Raw genomic sequence first — 14,089 nt, forward strand, 5'->3', positions numbered from 1 at the left:
AATTCCAATGGCTTTGTCTTAGTTTCGTCATTCTCAATTCAACGAGACCATCCGCAAGGTCGTAGCTTTTACGATAGCCGAGATATGACATTTTTGATGTCCATTTTTGGCCTCAAAAACGGACGTCGAAAACGACTTTTTCAGGATTTTCAAAGTGCTCTCATTCCCTTAGTTCTGCTCGGATCCTGTTATAACCCATTGTTTTCGTAATCTAGGTGATCAGAATAAGACGCTGGTATACATAGTTTGATTTCGAAAAAAATCAATTTTTGGTGAAAAAATTCGATACGGGGGGGTATACCCGAAAAATGAAAATACTCAAACTTTGAAGGTCGATATCTCGGCTTCTATGGGAGCTATCGGGAAAATTCCAATGGTTTTGTCTTAGTTTCGTCATTCTCAATCCAACGGGACCATCCGCAAGGTCGTAGCTTTTACGATAGCCGAGATATGGCATTTTTGATGCCCATTTTTGGCCTCAAAAACGGACGTCGAAAACGACTTTTTCAGGATTTTCAAAGTGCTCTCATTCCCTTAGTTCTGCTCGGATCCTGTTATAACCCATTGTTTTCGTAATCTAGGTGATCAGAATAAGACGCTGGTATACATAGTTTGATTTCGAAAAAAATCAATTTTTGGTGAAAAAATTCGATACGGGGGGGTATACCCGAAAAATGAAAATACTCAAACTTTGAAGGTCGATATCTCGGCTTCTATGGGAGCTATCGGGAAAATTCCAATGGTTTTGTCTTAGTTTCGTCATTCTCAAGCCAACGAGACCATCCGCAAGGTCGTAGCTTTTACGATAGCCGAGATATGGCATTTTTGATGCCCATTTTTGGCCTCAAAAACGGACGTCGAAAAAGACTTTTACAGGATTTTTAAAGTGCTCTCATTCCCTTAGTTCTGCTCGGATCCTGTTATAACCCGGTGTTTTCGTAATCTAGGTGATCAGAATAAGACGCTGGCATACTTAGTTTGATCTCGAAAAAAATCAATTTTTGAAAAAATTCGATACGGGGGGGTATACCCGAAAACGAAAAAACCCAAACTTCGAAGGTCGATATCTCGGCTTCTATAGGAGCTATCGGGAAAATTCCAACGGTTTTGTCTTAGTTTCGTCATTCTGAATCCAACGAGATCATCCGCAAGGTCGTAGCTTTTACGATAGCCGACATATGACATTTTTGATGCCCATTTTTGGCCTCAAAAACGGACGTCGAAAACGACTTTTTCAGGATTTTCAAAGTGCTCTCATACCCTTAGTTCTGCTCGGATCCTGTTATAACCCGGTGTTTTCGTAATCTAGGTGATCAGAATAAGACGCTGGTATACATAGTTTGATTTCGAAAAAAATCAATTTTTGGTGAAAAAATTCGATACGGGGGGGGTATACCCGAAAAATGAAAATACCCAAACTTTGAAGGTCGATATCTCGGCTTCTATGGGAGCTATCGGGAAAATTTCAATGGTTTTGTCTTAGTTTCGTCATTCTCAAGCCAACGAGACCATCCGCAAGGTCGTAGCTTTTACGATAGCCGACATATGACATTTTTGATGCCCATTTTTGGCCTCAAAAACGGACGTCGAAAACGACTTTTTCAGGATTTTCAAAGTGCTCTCATTCCCTTAGTTCTGCTCGGATCCTGTTAAAACCCGGTGTTTTCGTAATCTAGGTGATCAGAATAAGACGCTGGTATACTTAGTTTGATCTCGAAAAAAATCAATTTTTGGTGAAAAAAATCGATACGGAGGGGTATACCCGAAAAATGAAAAAACCCAAACTTCGAAGGTCGATATCTCGGCTTCTATAGGAGCTATCGGGAAAATTCCAACGGTTTTGTCTTAGTTTCGTCATTCTGAATCCAACGAGACCATCCGCAAGGTCGTAGCTTTTACGATAGCCGACATATGACATTTTTGATGCCCATTTTTGGCCTCAAAAACGGACGTCGAAAACGACTTTTTCAGGATTTTCAAAGTGCTCTCATTCCCTTAGTTCTGCTCGGATCCTGTTAAAACCCGGTGTTTTCGTAATCTAGGTGATCAGAATAAGACGCTGGTATACTTAGTTTGATCTCGAAAAAAATCAATTTTTGGTGAAAAAAATCGATACGGAGGGGTATACCCGAAAAATGAAAAAACCCAAACTTCGAAGGTCGATATCTCGGCTTCTATAGGAGCTATCGGGAAAATTCCATTGGTTTTGTCTTAGTTTCGTCATTCTCAATCCAACGAGACCATCCGCAAGGTCGTAGCTTTTACTATAGCCGACATATGACATTTTTGATGCCCATTTTTGGCCTCAAAAACGGACGTCGAAAACGACTTTTTCAGGATTTTCAAAGTGCTTTCATTCCCTTAATTCTGCTCGGATCCTGTTATAACCCGGTGTTTTCGTAATCTAGGTGATCAGAATAAGACGCTGGTATATATAGTTTGATTTCGAAAAAAATCAATTTTTGGTGAAAAAATTCGATACGGGGGGGTATACCTGAAAAATGAAAAAACCCAAACTTTGAAGGTCGATATCTCGGCTTCTATGGGAGCTATCGGGAAAATTCCAATGGCTTTGTCTTAGTTTCGTCATTCTCAATTCAACGAGACCATCCGCAAGGTCGTAGCTTTTACGATAGCCGAGATATGACATTTTTGATGTCCATTTTTGGCCTCAAAAACGGACGTCGAAAACGACTTTTTCAGGATTTTCAAAGTGCTCTCATTCCCTTAGTTCTGCTCGGATCCTGTTATAACCCATTGTTTTCGTAATCTAGGTGATCAGAATAAGACGCTGGTATACATAGTTTGATTTCGAAAAAAATCAATTTTTGGTGAAAAAATTCGATACGGGGGGGTATACCCGAAAAATGAAAATACTCAAACTTTGAAGGTCGATATCTCGGCTTCTATGGGAGCTATCGGGAAAATTCCAATGGTTTTGTCTTAGTTTCGTCATTCTCAATCCAACGGGACCATCCGCAAGGTCGTAGCTTTTACGATAGCCGAGATATGGCATTTTTGATGCCCATTTTTGGCCTCAAAAACGGACGTCGAAAACGACTTTTTCAGGATTTTCAAAGTGCTCTCATTCCCTTAGTTCTGCTCAAATCCTGTTATAACCCGGTGTTTTCGTAATCTAGGTGATCAGAATAAGACGCTGGTATACATAGTTTGATTTCGAAAAAAATCAATTTTTGGTGAAAAAATTCGATACGGGGGGGTATACCCGAAAAATGAAAATACCCAAACTTTGAAGGTCGATATCTCGGCTTCTATGGGAGCTATCGGGAAAATTCCAATGGTTTTGTCTTAGTTTCGTCATTCTCAAGCCAACGAGACCATCCGCAAGGTCGTAGCTTTTACGATAGCCGAGATATGGCATTTTTGATGCCCATTTTTGGCCTCAAAAACGGACGTCGAAAAAGACTTTTACAGGATTTTTAAAGTGCTCTCATTCCCTTAGTTCTGCTCGGATCCTGTTATAACCCGGTGTTTTCGTAATCTAGGTGATCAGAATAAGACGCTGGCATACTTAGTTTGATCTCGAAAAAAATCAATTTTTGAAAAAATTCGATACGGGGGGGTATACCCGAAAACGAAAAAACCCAAACTTCGAAGGTCGATATCTCGGCTTCTATAGGAGCTATCGGGAAAATTCCAACGGTTTTGTCTTAGTTTCGTCATTCTGAATCCAACGAGATCATCCGCAAGGTCGTAGCTTTTACGATAGCCGACATATGACATTTTTGATGCCCATTTTTGGCCTCAAAAACGGACGTCGAAAACGACTTTTTCAGGATTTTCAAAGTGCTCTCATACCCTTAGTTCTGCTCGGATCCTGTTATAACCCGGTGTTTTCGTAATCTAGGTGATCAGAATAAGACGCTGGTATACATAGTTTGATTTCGAAAAAAATCAATTTTTGGTGAAAAAATTCGATACGGGGGGGGTATACCCGAAAAATGAAAATACCCAAACTTTGAAGGTCGATATCTCGGCTTCTATGGGAGCTATCGGGAAAATTTCAATGGTTTTGTCTTAGTTTCGTCATTCTCAAGCCAACGAGACCATCCGCAAGGTCGTAGCTTTTACGATAGCCGACATATGACATTTTTGATGCCCATTTTTGGCCTCAAAAACGGACGTCGAAAACGACTTTTTCAGGATTTCCAAAGTGCTCTCATACCCTTAGTTCTGCTCGGATCCTGTTATAACCCGGTGTTTTCGTAATCTAGGTGATCAGAATAAGACGCTGGTATACATAGTTTGATTTCGAAAAAAATCAATTTTTGGTGAAAAAATTCGATACGGGGGGGGTATACCCGAAAAATGAAAATACCCAAACTTTGAAGGTCGATATCTCGGCTTCTATAGGAGCTATCGGGAAAATTCCAACGGTTTTGTCTTAGTTTCGTCATTCTGAATCCAACGAGACCATCCGCAAGGTCGTAGCTTTTACGATAGCCGACATATGACATTTTTGATGCCCATTTTTGGCCTCAAAAACGGACGTCGAAAACGACTTTTTCAGGATTTTCAAAGTGCTCTCATTCCCTTAGTTCTGCTCGGATCCTGTTAAAACCCGGTGTTTTCGTAATCTAGGTGATCAGAATAAGACGCTGGTATACTTAGTTTGATCTCGAAAAAAATCAATTTTTGGTGAAAAAAATCGATACGGAGGGGTATACCCGAAAAATGAAAAAACCCAAACTTCGAAGGTCGATATCTCGGCTTCTATAGGAGCTATCGGGAAAATTCCAACGGTTTTGTCTTAGTTTCGTCATTCTGAATCCAACGAGACCATCCGCAAGGTCGTAGCTTTTACGATAGCCGACATATGACATTTTTGATGCCCATTTTTGGCCTCAAAAACGGACGTCGAAAACGACTTTTTCAGGATTTTCAAAGTGCTCTCATTCCCTTAGTTCTGCTCGGATCCTGTTAAAACCCGGTGTTTTCGTAATCTAGGTGATCAGAATAAGACGCTGGTATACTTAGTTTGATCTCGAAAAAAATCAATTTTTGGTGAAAAAAATCGATACGGAGGGGTATACCCGAAAAATGAAAAAACCCAAACTTCGAAGGTCGATATCTCGGCTTCTATAGGAGCTATCGGGAAAATTCCAACGGTTTTGTCTTAGTTTCGTCATTCTGAATCCAACGAGACCATCCGCAAGGTCGTAGCTTTTACGATAGCCGACATATGACATTTTTGATGCCCATTTTTGGCCTCAAAAACGGACGTCGAAAACGACTTTTTCAGGATTTTCAAAGTGCTCTCATTCCCTTAGTTCTGCTCGGATCCTGTTAAAACCCGGTGTTTTCGTAATCTAGGTGATCAGAATAAGACGCTGGTATACTTAGTTTGATCTCGAAAAAAATCAATTTTTGGTGAAAAAAATCGATACGGAGGGGTATACCCGAAAAATGAAAAAACCCAAACTTCGAAGGTCGATATCTCGGCTTCTATAGGAGCTATCGGGAAAATTCCAACGGTTTTGTCTTAGTTTCGTCATTCTGAATCCAACGAGACCATCCGCAAGGTCGTAGCTTTTACGATAGCCGACATATGACATTTTTGATGCCCATTTTTTGCCTCAAAAACGGACGTCGAAAACGACTTTTTCAGGATTTTCAAAGTGCTCTCATTCCCTTAGTTCTGCTCGGATCCTGTTATAACCCGGTGTTTTCGTAATCGAGGTGATCAGAATAGGACGCTGGCATACTTAGTTTGATCTCGAAAAAAATCAATTTTTGAAAAAATTCGATACGGGGGGGTATACCCGAAAACGAAAAAACCCAAACTTCGAAGGTCGATATCTCGGCTTCTATGGGAGCTATCGGGAAAATTCCATTGGTTTTGTCTTAGTTTCGTCATTCTCAATCCAACGAGACCATCCGCAAGGTCGTAGCTTTTACTATAGCCGACATATGACATTTTTGATGCCCATTTTTGGCCTCAAAAACGGACGTCGAAAACGACTTTTTCAGGATTTTCAAAGTGCTTTCATTCCCTTAATTCTGCTCGGATCCTGTTATAACCCGGTGTTTTCGTAATCTAGGTGATCAGAATAAGACGCTGGTATATATAGTTTGATTTCGAAAAAAATCAATTTTTGGTGAAAAAATTCGATACGGGGGGGTATACCTGAAAAATGAAAAAACCCAAACTTTGAAGGTCGATATCTCGGCTTCTATGGGAGCTATCGGGAAAATTCCAATGGCTTTGTCTTAGTTTCGTCATTCTCAATTCAACGAGACCATCCGCAAGGTCGTAGCTTTTACGATAGCCGAGATATGACATTTTTGATGTCCATTTTTGGCCTCAAAAACGGACGTCGAAAACGACTTTTTCAGGATTTTCAAAGTGCTCTCATTCCCTTAGTTCTGCTCGGATCCTGTTATAACCCATTGTTTTCGTAATCTAGGTGATCAGAATAAGACGCTGGTATACATAGTTTGATTTCGAAAAAAATCAATTTTTGGTGAAAAAATTCGATACGGGGGGGTATACCCGAAAAATGAAAATACTCAAACTTTGAAGGTCGATATCTCGGCTTCTATGGGAGCTATCGGGAAAATTCCAATGGTTTTGTCTTAGTTTCGTCATTCTCAATCCAACGGGACCATCCGCAAGGTCGTAGCTTTTACGATAGCCGAGATATGGCATTTTTGATGCCCATTTTTGGCCTCAAAAACGGACGTCGAAAACGACTTTTTCAGGATTTTCAAAGTGCTCTCATTCCCTTAGTTCTGCTCAAATCCTGTTATAACCCGGTGTTTTCGTAATCTAGGTGATCAGAATAAGACGCTGGTATACATAGTTTGATTTCGAAAAAAATCAATTTTTGGTGAAAAAATTCGATACGGGGGGGTATACCCGAAAAATGAAAATACCCAAACTTTGAAGGTCGATATCTCGGCTTCTATGGGAGCTATCGGGAAAATTCCAATGGTTTTGTCTTAGTTTCGTCATTCTCAAGCCAACGAGACCATCCGCAAGGTCGTAGCTTTTACGATAGCCGAGATATGGCATTTTTGATGCCCATTTTTGGCCTCAAAAACGGACGTCGAAAAAGACTTTTACAGGATTTTTAAAGTGCTCTCATTCCCTTAGTTCTGCTCGGATCCTGTTATAACCCGGTGTTTTCGTAATCTAGGTGATCAGAATAAGACGCTGGCATACTTAGTTTGATCTCGAAAAAAATCAATTTTTGAAAAAATTCGATACGGGGGGTATACCCGAAAACGAAAAAACCCAAACTTCGAAGGTCGATATCTCGGCTTCTATAGGAGCTATCGGGAAAATTCCAACGGTTTTGTCTTAGTTTCGTCATTCTGAATCCAACGAGATCATCCGCAAGGTCGTAGCTTTTACGATAGCCGACATATGACATTTTTGATGCCCATTTTTGGCCTCAAAAACGGACGTCGAAAACGACTTTTTCAGGATTTTCAAAGTGCTCTCATACCCTTAGTTCTGCTCGGATCCTGTTATAACCCGGTGTTTTCGTAATCTAGGTGATCAGAATAAGACGCTGGTATACATAGTTTGATTTCGAAAAAAATCAATTTTTGGTGAAAAAATTCGATACGGGGGGGGTATACCCGAAAAATGAAAATACCCAAACTTTGAAGGTCGATATCTCGGCTTCTATGGGAGCTATCGGGAAAATTTCAATGGTTTTGTCTTAGTTTCGTCATTCTCAAGCCAACGAGACCATCCGCAAGGTCGTAGCTTTTACGATAGCCGACATATGACATTTTTGATGCCCATTTTTGGCCTCAAAAACGGACGTCGAAAACGACTTTTTCAGGATTTTCAAAGTGCTCTCATACCCTTAGTTCTGCTCGGATCCTGTTATAACCCGGTGTTTTCGTAATCTAGGTGATCAGAATAAGACGCTGGTATACATAGTTTGATTTCGAAAAAAATCAATTTTTGGTGAAAAAATTCGATACGGGGGGGGTATACCCGAAAAATGAAAATACCCAAACTTTGAAGGTCGATATCTCGGCTTCTATAGGAGCTATCGGGAAAATTCCAACGGTTTTGTCTTAGTTTCGTCATTCTGAATCCAACGAGACCATCCGCAAGGTCGTAGCTTTTACGATAGCCGACATATGACATTTTTGATGCCCATTTTTGGCCTCAAAAACGGACGTCGAAAACGACTTTTTCAGGATTTTCAAAGTGCTCTCATTCCCTTAGTTCTGCTCGGATCCTGTTAAAACCCGGTGTTTTCGTAATCTAGGTGATCAGAATAAGACGCTGGTATACTTAGTTTGATCTCGAAAAAAATCAATTTTTGGTGAAAAAAATCGATACGGAGGGGTACACCCGAAAAATGAAAAAACCCAAACTTCGAAGGTCGATATCTCGGCTTCTATAGGAGCTATCGGGAAAATTCCAACGGTTTTGTCTTAGTTTCGTCATTCTGAATCCAACGAGACCATCCGCAAGGTCGTAGCTTTTACGATAGCCGACATATGACATTTTTGATGCCCATTTTTGGCCTCAAAAACGGACGTCGAAAACGACTTTTTCAGGATTTTCAAAGTGCTCTCATTCCCTTAGTTCTGCTCGGATCCTGTTAAAACCCGGTGTTTTCGTAATCTAGGTGATCAGAATAAGACGCTGGTATACTTAGTTTGATCTCGAAAAAAATCAATTTTTGGTGAAAAAAATCGATACGGAGGGGTACACCCGAAAAATGAAAAAACCCAAACTTCGAAGGTCGATATCTCGGCTTCTATAGGAGCTATCGGGAAAATTCCAACGGTTTTGTCTTAGTTTCGTCATTCTGAATCCAACGAGACCATCCGCAAGGTCGTAGCTTTTACGATAGCCGAGATATGGCATTTTTGATGCCCATTTTTGGCCTCAAAAACGGACGTCAAAAGCGACTTTTTCAGGATTTTTAAAGTGCTCTCATTCCCTTAGTTCTGCTCGGATCCTGTTAGAACCCGGTGTTTTCGTAATCTAGGTGATCAGAATAAGACGCTGGTATACTTAGTTTGATCTCGAAAAAAATCAATTTTTGAAAAAATTCGATACGGGGGGGTATACCCGAAAACGAAAAAACCCAAACTTCGAAGGTCGATATCTCAGCTTCTATGGGAGCTATCGGGAAAATTCCATTGGTTTTGTCTTAGTTTCATCATTCTCAATCCAACGAGACCATCCGCAAGGTCGTAGCTTTTACGATAGCCGACATATGACATTTTTGATGCCCATTTTTGGCCTCAAAAACGGACGTCGAAAACGACTTTTTCAGGATTTTCAAAGTGCTTTCATTTCCTTAATTCTGCTCGGATCCTGTTATAACCCGGTGTTTTCGTAATCTAGGTGATCAGAATAAGACGCTGGTATACATAGTTTGATTTCGAAAAAAATCAATTTTTGGTGAAAAAATTCGATACGGGGGGGTATACCCGAAAAATGAAAAAACCCAAACTTTGAAGGTCGATATCTCGGCTTCTATAGGAGCTATCGGGAAAATTCCAACGGTTTTGTCTTAGTTTCGTCATTCTGAATTCAACGAGACCATCCGCAAGGTCGTAGCTTTTACCATAGCCGAGATATGGCATTTTTGATGCCCATTTTTGGCCTCAAAAACGGACGTCGAAAACGACTTTTGCAGGATTTTCAAAGTGCTCTCATTCCCTTAGTTCTGCTCGGATCCTGTTATAACCCGGTGTTTTCGTAATCTAGGTGATCAGAATAAGACGCTGGTATACATAGTTTGATTTCGAAAAAAATCAATTTTTGGTGAAAAAATTCGATACGGGGGGGTATACCCGAAAAATGAAAATACCCAAACTTTGAAGGTCGATATCTCGGCTTCTATAGGAGCTATCGGGAAAATTCCAACGGTTTTGTCTTAGTTTCGTCATTCTGAATCCAACGAGACCATCCGCAAGGTCGTAGCTTTTACGATAGCCGACATATGACATTTTTGATGCCCATTTTTGGCCTCAAAAACGGACGTCGAAAACGACTTTTTCAGGATTTTCAAAGTGCTCTCATTCCCTTAGTTCTGCTCGGATCCTGTTAAAACCCGGTGTTTTCGTAATCTAGGTGATCAGAATAAGACGCTGGTATACTTAGTTTGATCTCGAAAAAAATCAATTTTTGAAAAAATTCGATACGGGGGGGTATACCCGAAAACGAAAAAACCCAAACTTCGAAGGTCGATATCTCGGCTTCTATGGGAGCTATCGGGAAAATTCCATTGGTTTTGTCTTAGTTTCGTCATTCTCAATCCAACGAGACCATCCGCAAGGTCGTAGCTTTTACTATAGCCGACATATGACATTTTTGATGCCCATTTTTGGCCTCAAAAACGGACGTCGAAAACGACTTTTTCAGGATTTTCAAAGTGCTTTCATTCCCTTAATTCTGCTCGGATCCTGTTATAACCCGGTGTTTTCGTAATCTAGGTGATCAGAATAAGACGCTGGTATACATAGTTTGATTTCGAAAAAAATCAATTTTTGGTGAAAAAATTCGATACGGGGGGGTATACCCGAAAAATGAAAATACCCAAACTTTGAAGGTCGATATCTCGGCTTCTATAGGAGCTATCGGGAAAATTCCAACGGTTTTGTCTTAGTTTCGTCATTCTGAATCCAACGAGACCATCCGCAAGGTCGTAGCTTTTACGATAGCCGACATATGACATTTTTGATGCCCATTTTTGGCCTCAAAAACGGACGTCGAAAACGACTTTTTCAGGATTTTCAAAGTGCTCTCATTCCCTTAGTTCTGCTCGGATCCTGTTAAAACCCGGTGTTTTCGTAATCTAGGTGATCAGAATAAGACGCTGGTATACTTAGTTTGATCTCGAAAAAAATCAATTTTTGGTGAAAAAAATCGATACGGAGGGGTATACCCGAAAAATGAAAAAACCCAAACTTCGAAGGTCGATATCTCGGCTTCTATAGGAGCTATCGGGAAAATTCCATTGGTTTTGTCTTAGTTTCGTCATTCTCAATCCAACGAGACCATCCGCAAGGTCGTAGCTTTTACTATAGCCGACATATGACATTTTTGATGCCCATTTTTGGCCTCAAAAACGGACGTCGAAAACGACTTTTTCAGGATTTTCAAAGTGCTCTCATTCCCTTAGTTCTGCTCGGATCCTGTTAAAACCCGGTGTTTTCGTAATCTAGGTGATCAGAATAAGACGCTGGTATACTTAGTTTGATCTCGAAAAAAATCAATTTTTGGTGAAAAAAATCGATACGGAGGGGTATACCCGAAAAATGAAAAAACCCAAACTTCGAAGGTCGATATCTCGGCTTCTATAGGAGCTATCGGGAAAATTCCAACGGTTTTGTCTTAGTTTCGTCATTCTGAATCCAACGAGACCATCCGCAAGGTCGTAGCTTTTACGATAGCCGACATATGACATTTTTGATGCCCATTTTTTGCCTCAAAAACGGACGTCGAAAACGACTTTTTCAGGATTTTCAAAGTGCTCTCATTCCCTTAGTTCTGCTCGGATCCTGTTATAACCCGGTGTTTTCGTAATCGAGGTGATCAGAATAGGACGCTGGCATACTTAGTTTGATCTCGAAAAAAATCAATTTTTGAAAAAATTCGATACGGGGGGGTATACCCGAAAACGAAAAAACCCAAACTTCGAAGGTCGATATCTCGGCTTCTATGGGAGCTATCGGGAAAATTCCATTGGTTTTGTCTTAGTTTCGTCATTCTCAATCCAACGAGACCATCCGCAAGGTCGTAGCTTTTACTATAGCCGACATATGACATTTTTGATGCCCATTTTTGGCCTCAAAAACGGACGTCGAAAACGACTTTTTCAGGATTTTCAAAGTGCTTTCATTCCCTTAATTCTGCTCGGATCCTGTTATAACCCGGTGTTTTCGTAATCTAGGTGATCAGAATAAGACGCTGGTATACTTAGTTTGATTTCGAAAAAAATCAATTTTTGGTGAAAAAATTCGATACGGGGGGGTATACCCGAAAAATGAAAAAACCCAAACTTTGAAGGTCGATATCTCGGCTTCTATGGGAGCTATCGGGAAAATTCCAATGGCTTTGTCTTAGTTTCGTCATTCTCAATTCAACGAGACCATCCGCAAGGTCGTAGCTTTTACGATAGCCGAGATATGACATTTTTGATGTCCATTTTTGGCCTCAAAAACGGACGTCGAAAACGACTTTTTCAGGATTTTCAAAGTGCTCTCATTCCCTTAGTTCTGCTCGGATCCTGTTATAACCCATTGTTTTCGTAATCTAGGTGATCAGAATAAGACGCTGGTATACATAGTTTGATTTCGAAAAAAATCAATTTTTGGTGAAAAAATTCGATACGGGGGGGTATACCCGAAAAATGAAAATACTCAAACTTTGAAGGTCGATATCTCGGCTTCTATGGGAGCTATCGGGAAAATTCCAATGGTTTTGTCTTAGTTTCGTCATTCTCAATCCAACGGGACCATCCGCAAGGTCGTAGCTTTTACGATAGCCGAGATATGGCATTTTTGATGCCCATTTTTGGCCTCAAAAACGGACGTCGAAAACGACTTTTTCAGGATTTTCAAAGTGCTCTCATTCCCTTAGTTCTGCTCAAATCCTGTTATAACCCGGTGTTTTCGTAATCTAGGTGATCAGAATAAGACGCTGGTATACATAGTTTGATTTCGAAAAAAATCAATTTTTGGTGAAAAAATTCGATACGGGGGGGTATACCCGAAAAATGAAAATACCCAAACTTTGAAGGTCGATATCTCGGCTTCTATGGGAGCTATCGGGAAAATTCCAATGGTTTTGTCTTAGTTTCGTCATTCTCAAGCCAACGAGACCATCCGCAAGGTCGTAGCTTTTACGATAGCCGAGATATGGCATTTTTGATGCCCATTTTTGGCCTCAAAAACGGACGTCGAAAAAGACTTTTACAGCATTTTTAAAGTGCTCTCATTCCCTTAGTTCTGCTCGGATCCTGTTATAACCCGGTGTTTTCGTAATCTAGGTGATCAGAATAAGACGCTGGCATACTTAGTTTGATCTCGAAAAAAATCAATTTTTGAAAAAATTCGATACGGGGGGGTATACCCGAAAACGAAAAAACCCAAACTTCGAAGGTCGATATCTCGGCTTCTATAGGAGCTATCGGGAAAATTCCAACGGTTTTGTCTTAGTTTCGTCATTCTGAATCCAACGAGACCATCCGCAAGGTCGTAGCTTTTACGATAGCCGACATATGACATTTTTGATGCCCATTTTTGGCCTCAAAAACGGACGTCGAAAACGACTTTTTCAGGATTTTCAAAGTGCTCTCATACCCTTAGTTCTGCTCGGATCCTGTTATAACCCGGTGTTTTCGTAATCTAGGTGATCAGAATAAGACGCTGGTATACATAGTTTGATTTCGAAAAAAATCAATTTTTGGTGAAAAAATTCGATACGGGGGGGGTATACCCGAAAAATGAAAATACCCAAACTTTGAAGGTCGATATCTCGGCTTCTATAGGAGCTATCGGGAAAATTCCAACGGTTTTGTCTTAGTTTCGTCATTCTGAATCCAACGAGACCATCCGCAAGGTCGTAGCTTTTACGATAGCCGACATATGACATTTTTGATGCCCATTTTTGGCCTCAAAAACGGACGTCGAAAACGACTTTTTCAGGATTTTCAAAGTGCTCTCATTCCCTTAGTTCTGCTCGGATCCTGTTAAAACCCGGTGTTTTCGTAATCTAGGTGATCAGAATAAGACGCTGGTATACTTAGTTTGATCTCGAAAAAAATCAATTTTTGGTGAAAAAAATCGATACGGAGGGGTATACCCGAAAAATGAAAAAACCCAAACTTCGAAGGTCGATATCTCGGCTTCTATAGGAGCTATCGGGAAAATTCCAACGGTTTTGTCTTAGTTTCGTCATTCTGAATCCAACGAGACCATCCGCAAGGTCGTAGCTTTTACGATAGCCGACATATGACATTTTTGATGCCCATTTTTTGCCTCAAAAACGGACGTCGAAAACGACTTTTTCAGGATTTTCAAAGTGCTCTCATTCCCTTAGTTCTGCTCGGATCCTGTTATAACCCGGTGTTTTCGT

The sequence above is a fragment of the Anthonomus grandis genome, chromosome 4 (assembly GCF_022605725.1).
Source record: "Anthonomus grandis grandis chromosome 4, icAntGran1.3, whole genome shotgun sequence".
Lineage (NCBI taxonomy): Eukaryota > Metazoa > Arthropoda > Insecta > Coleoptera > Curculionidae > Anthonomus > Anthonomus grandis.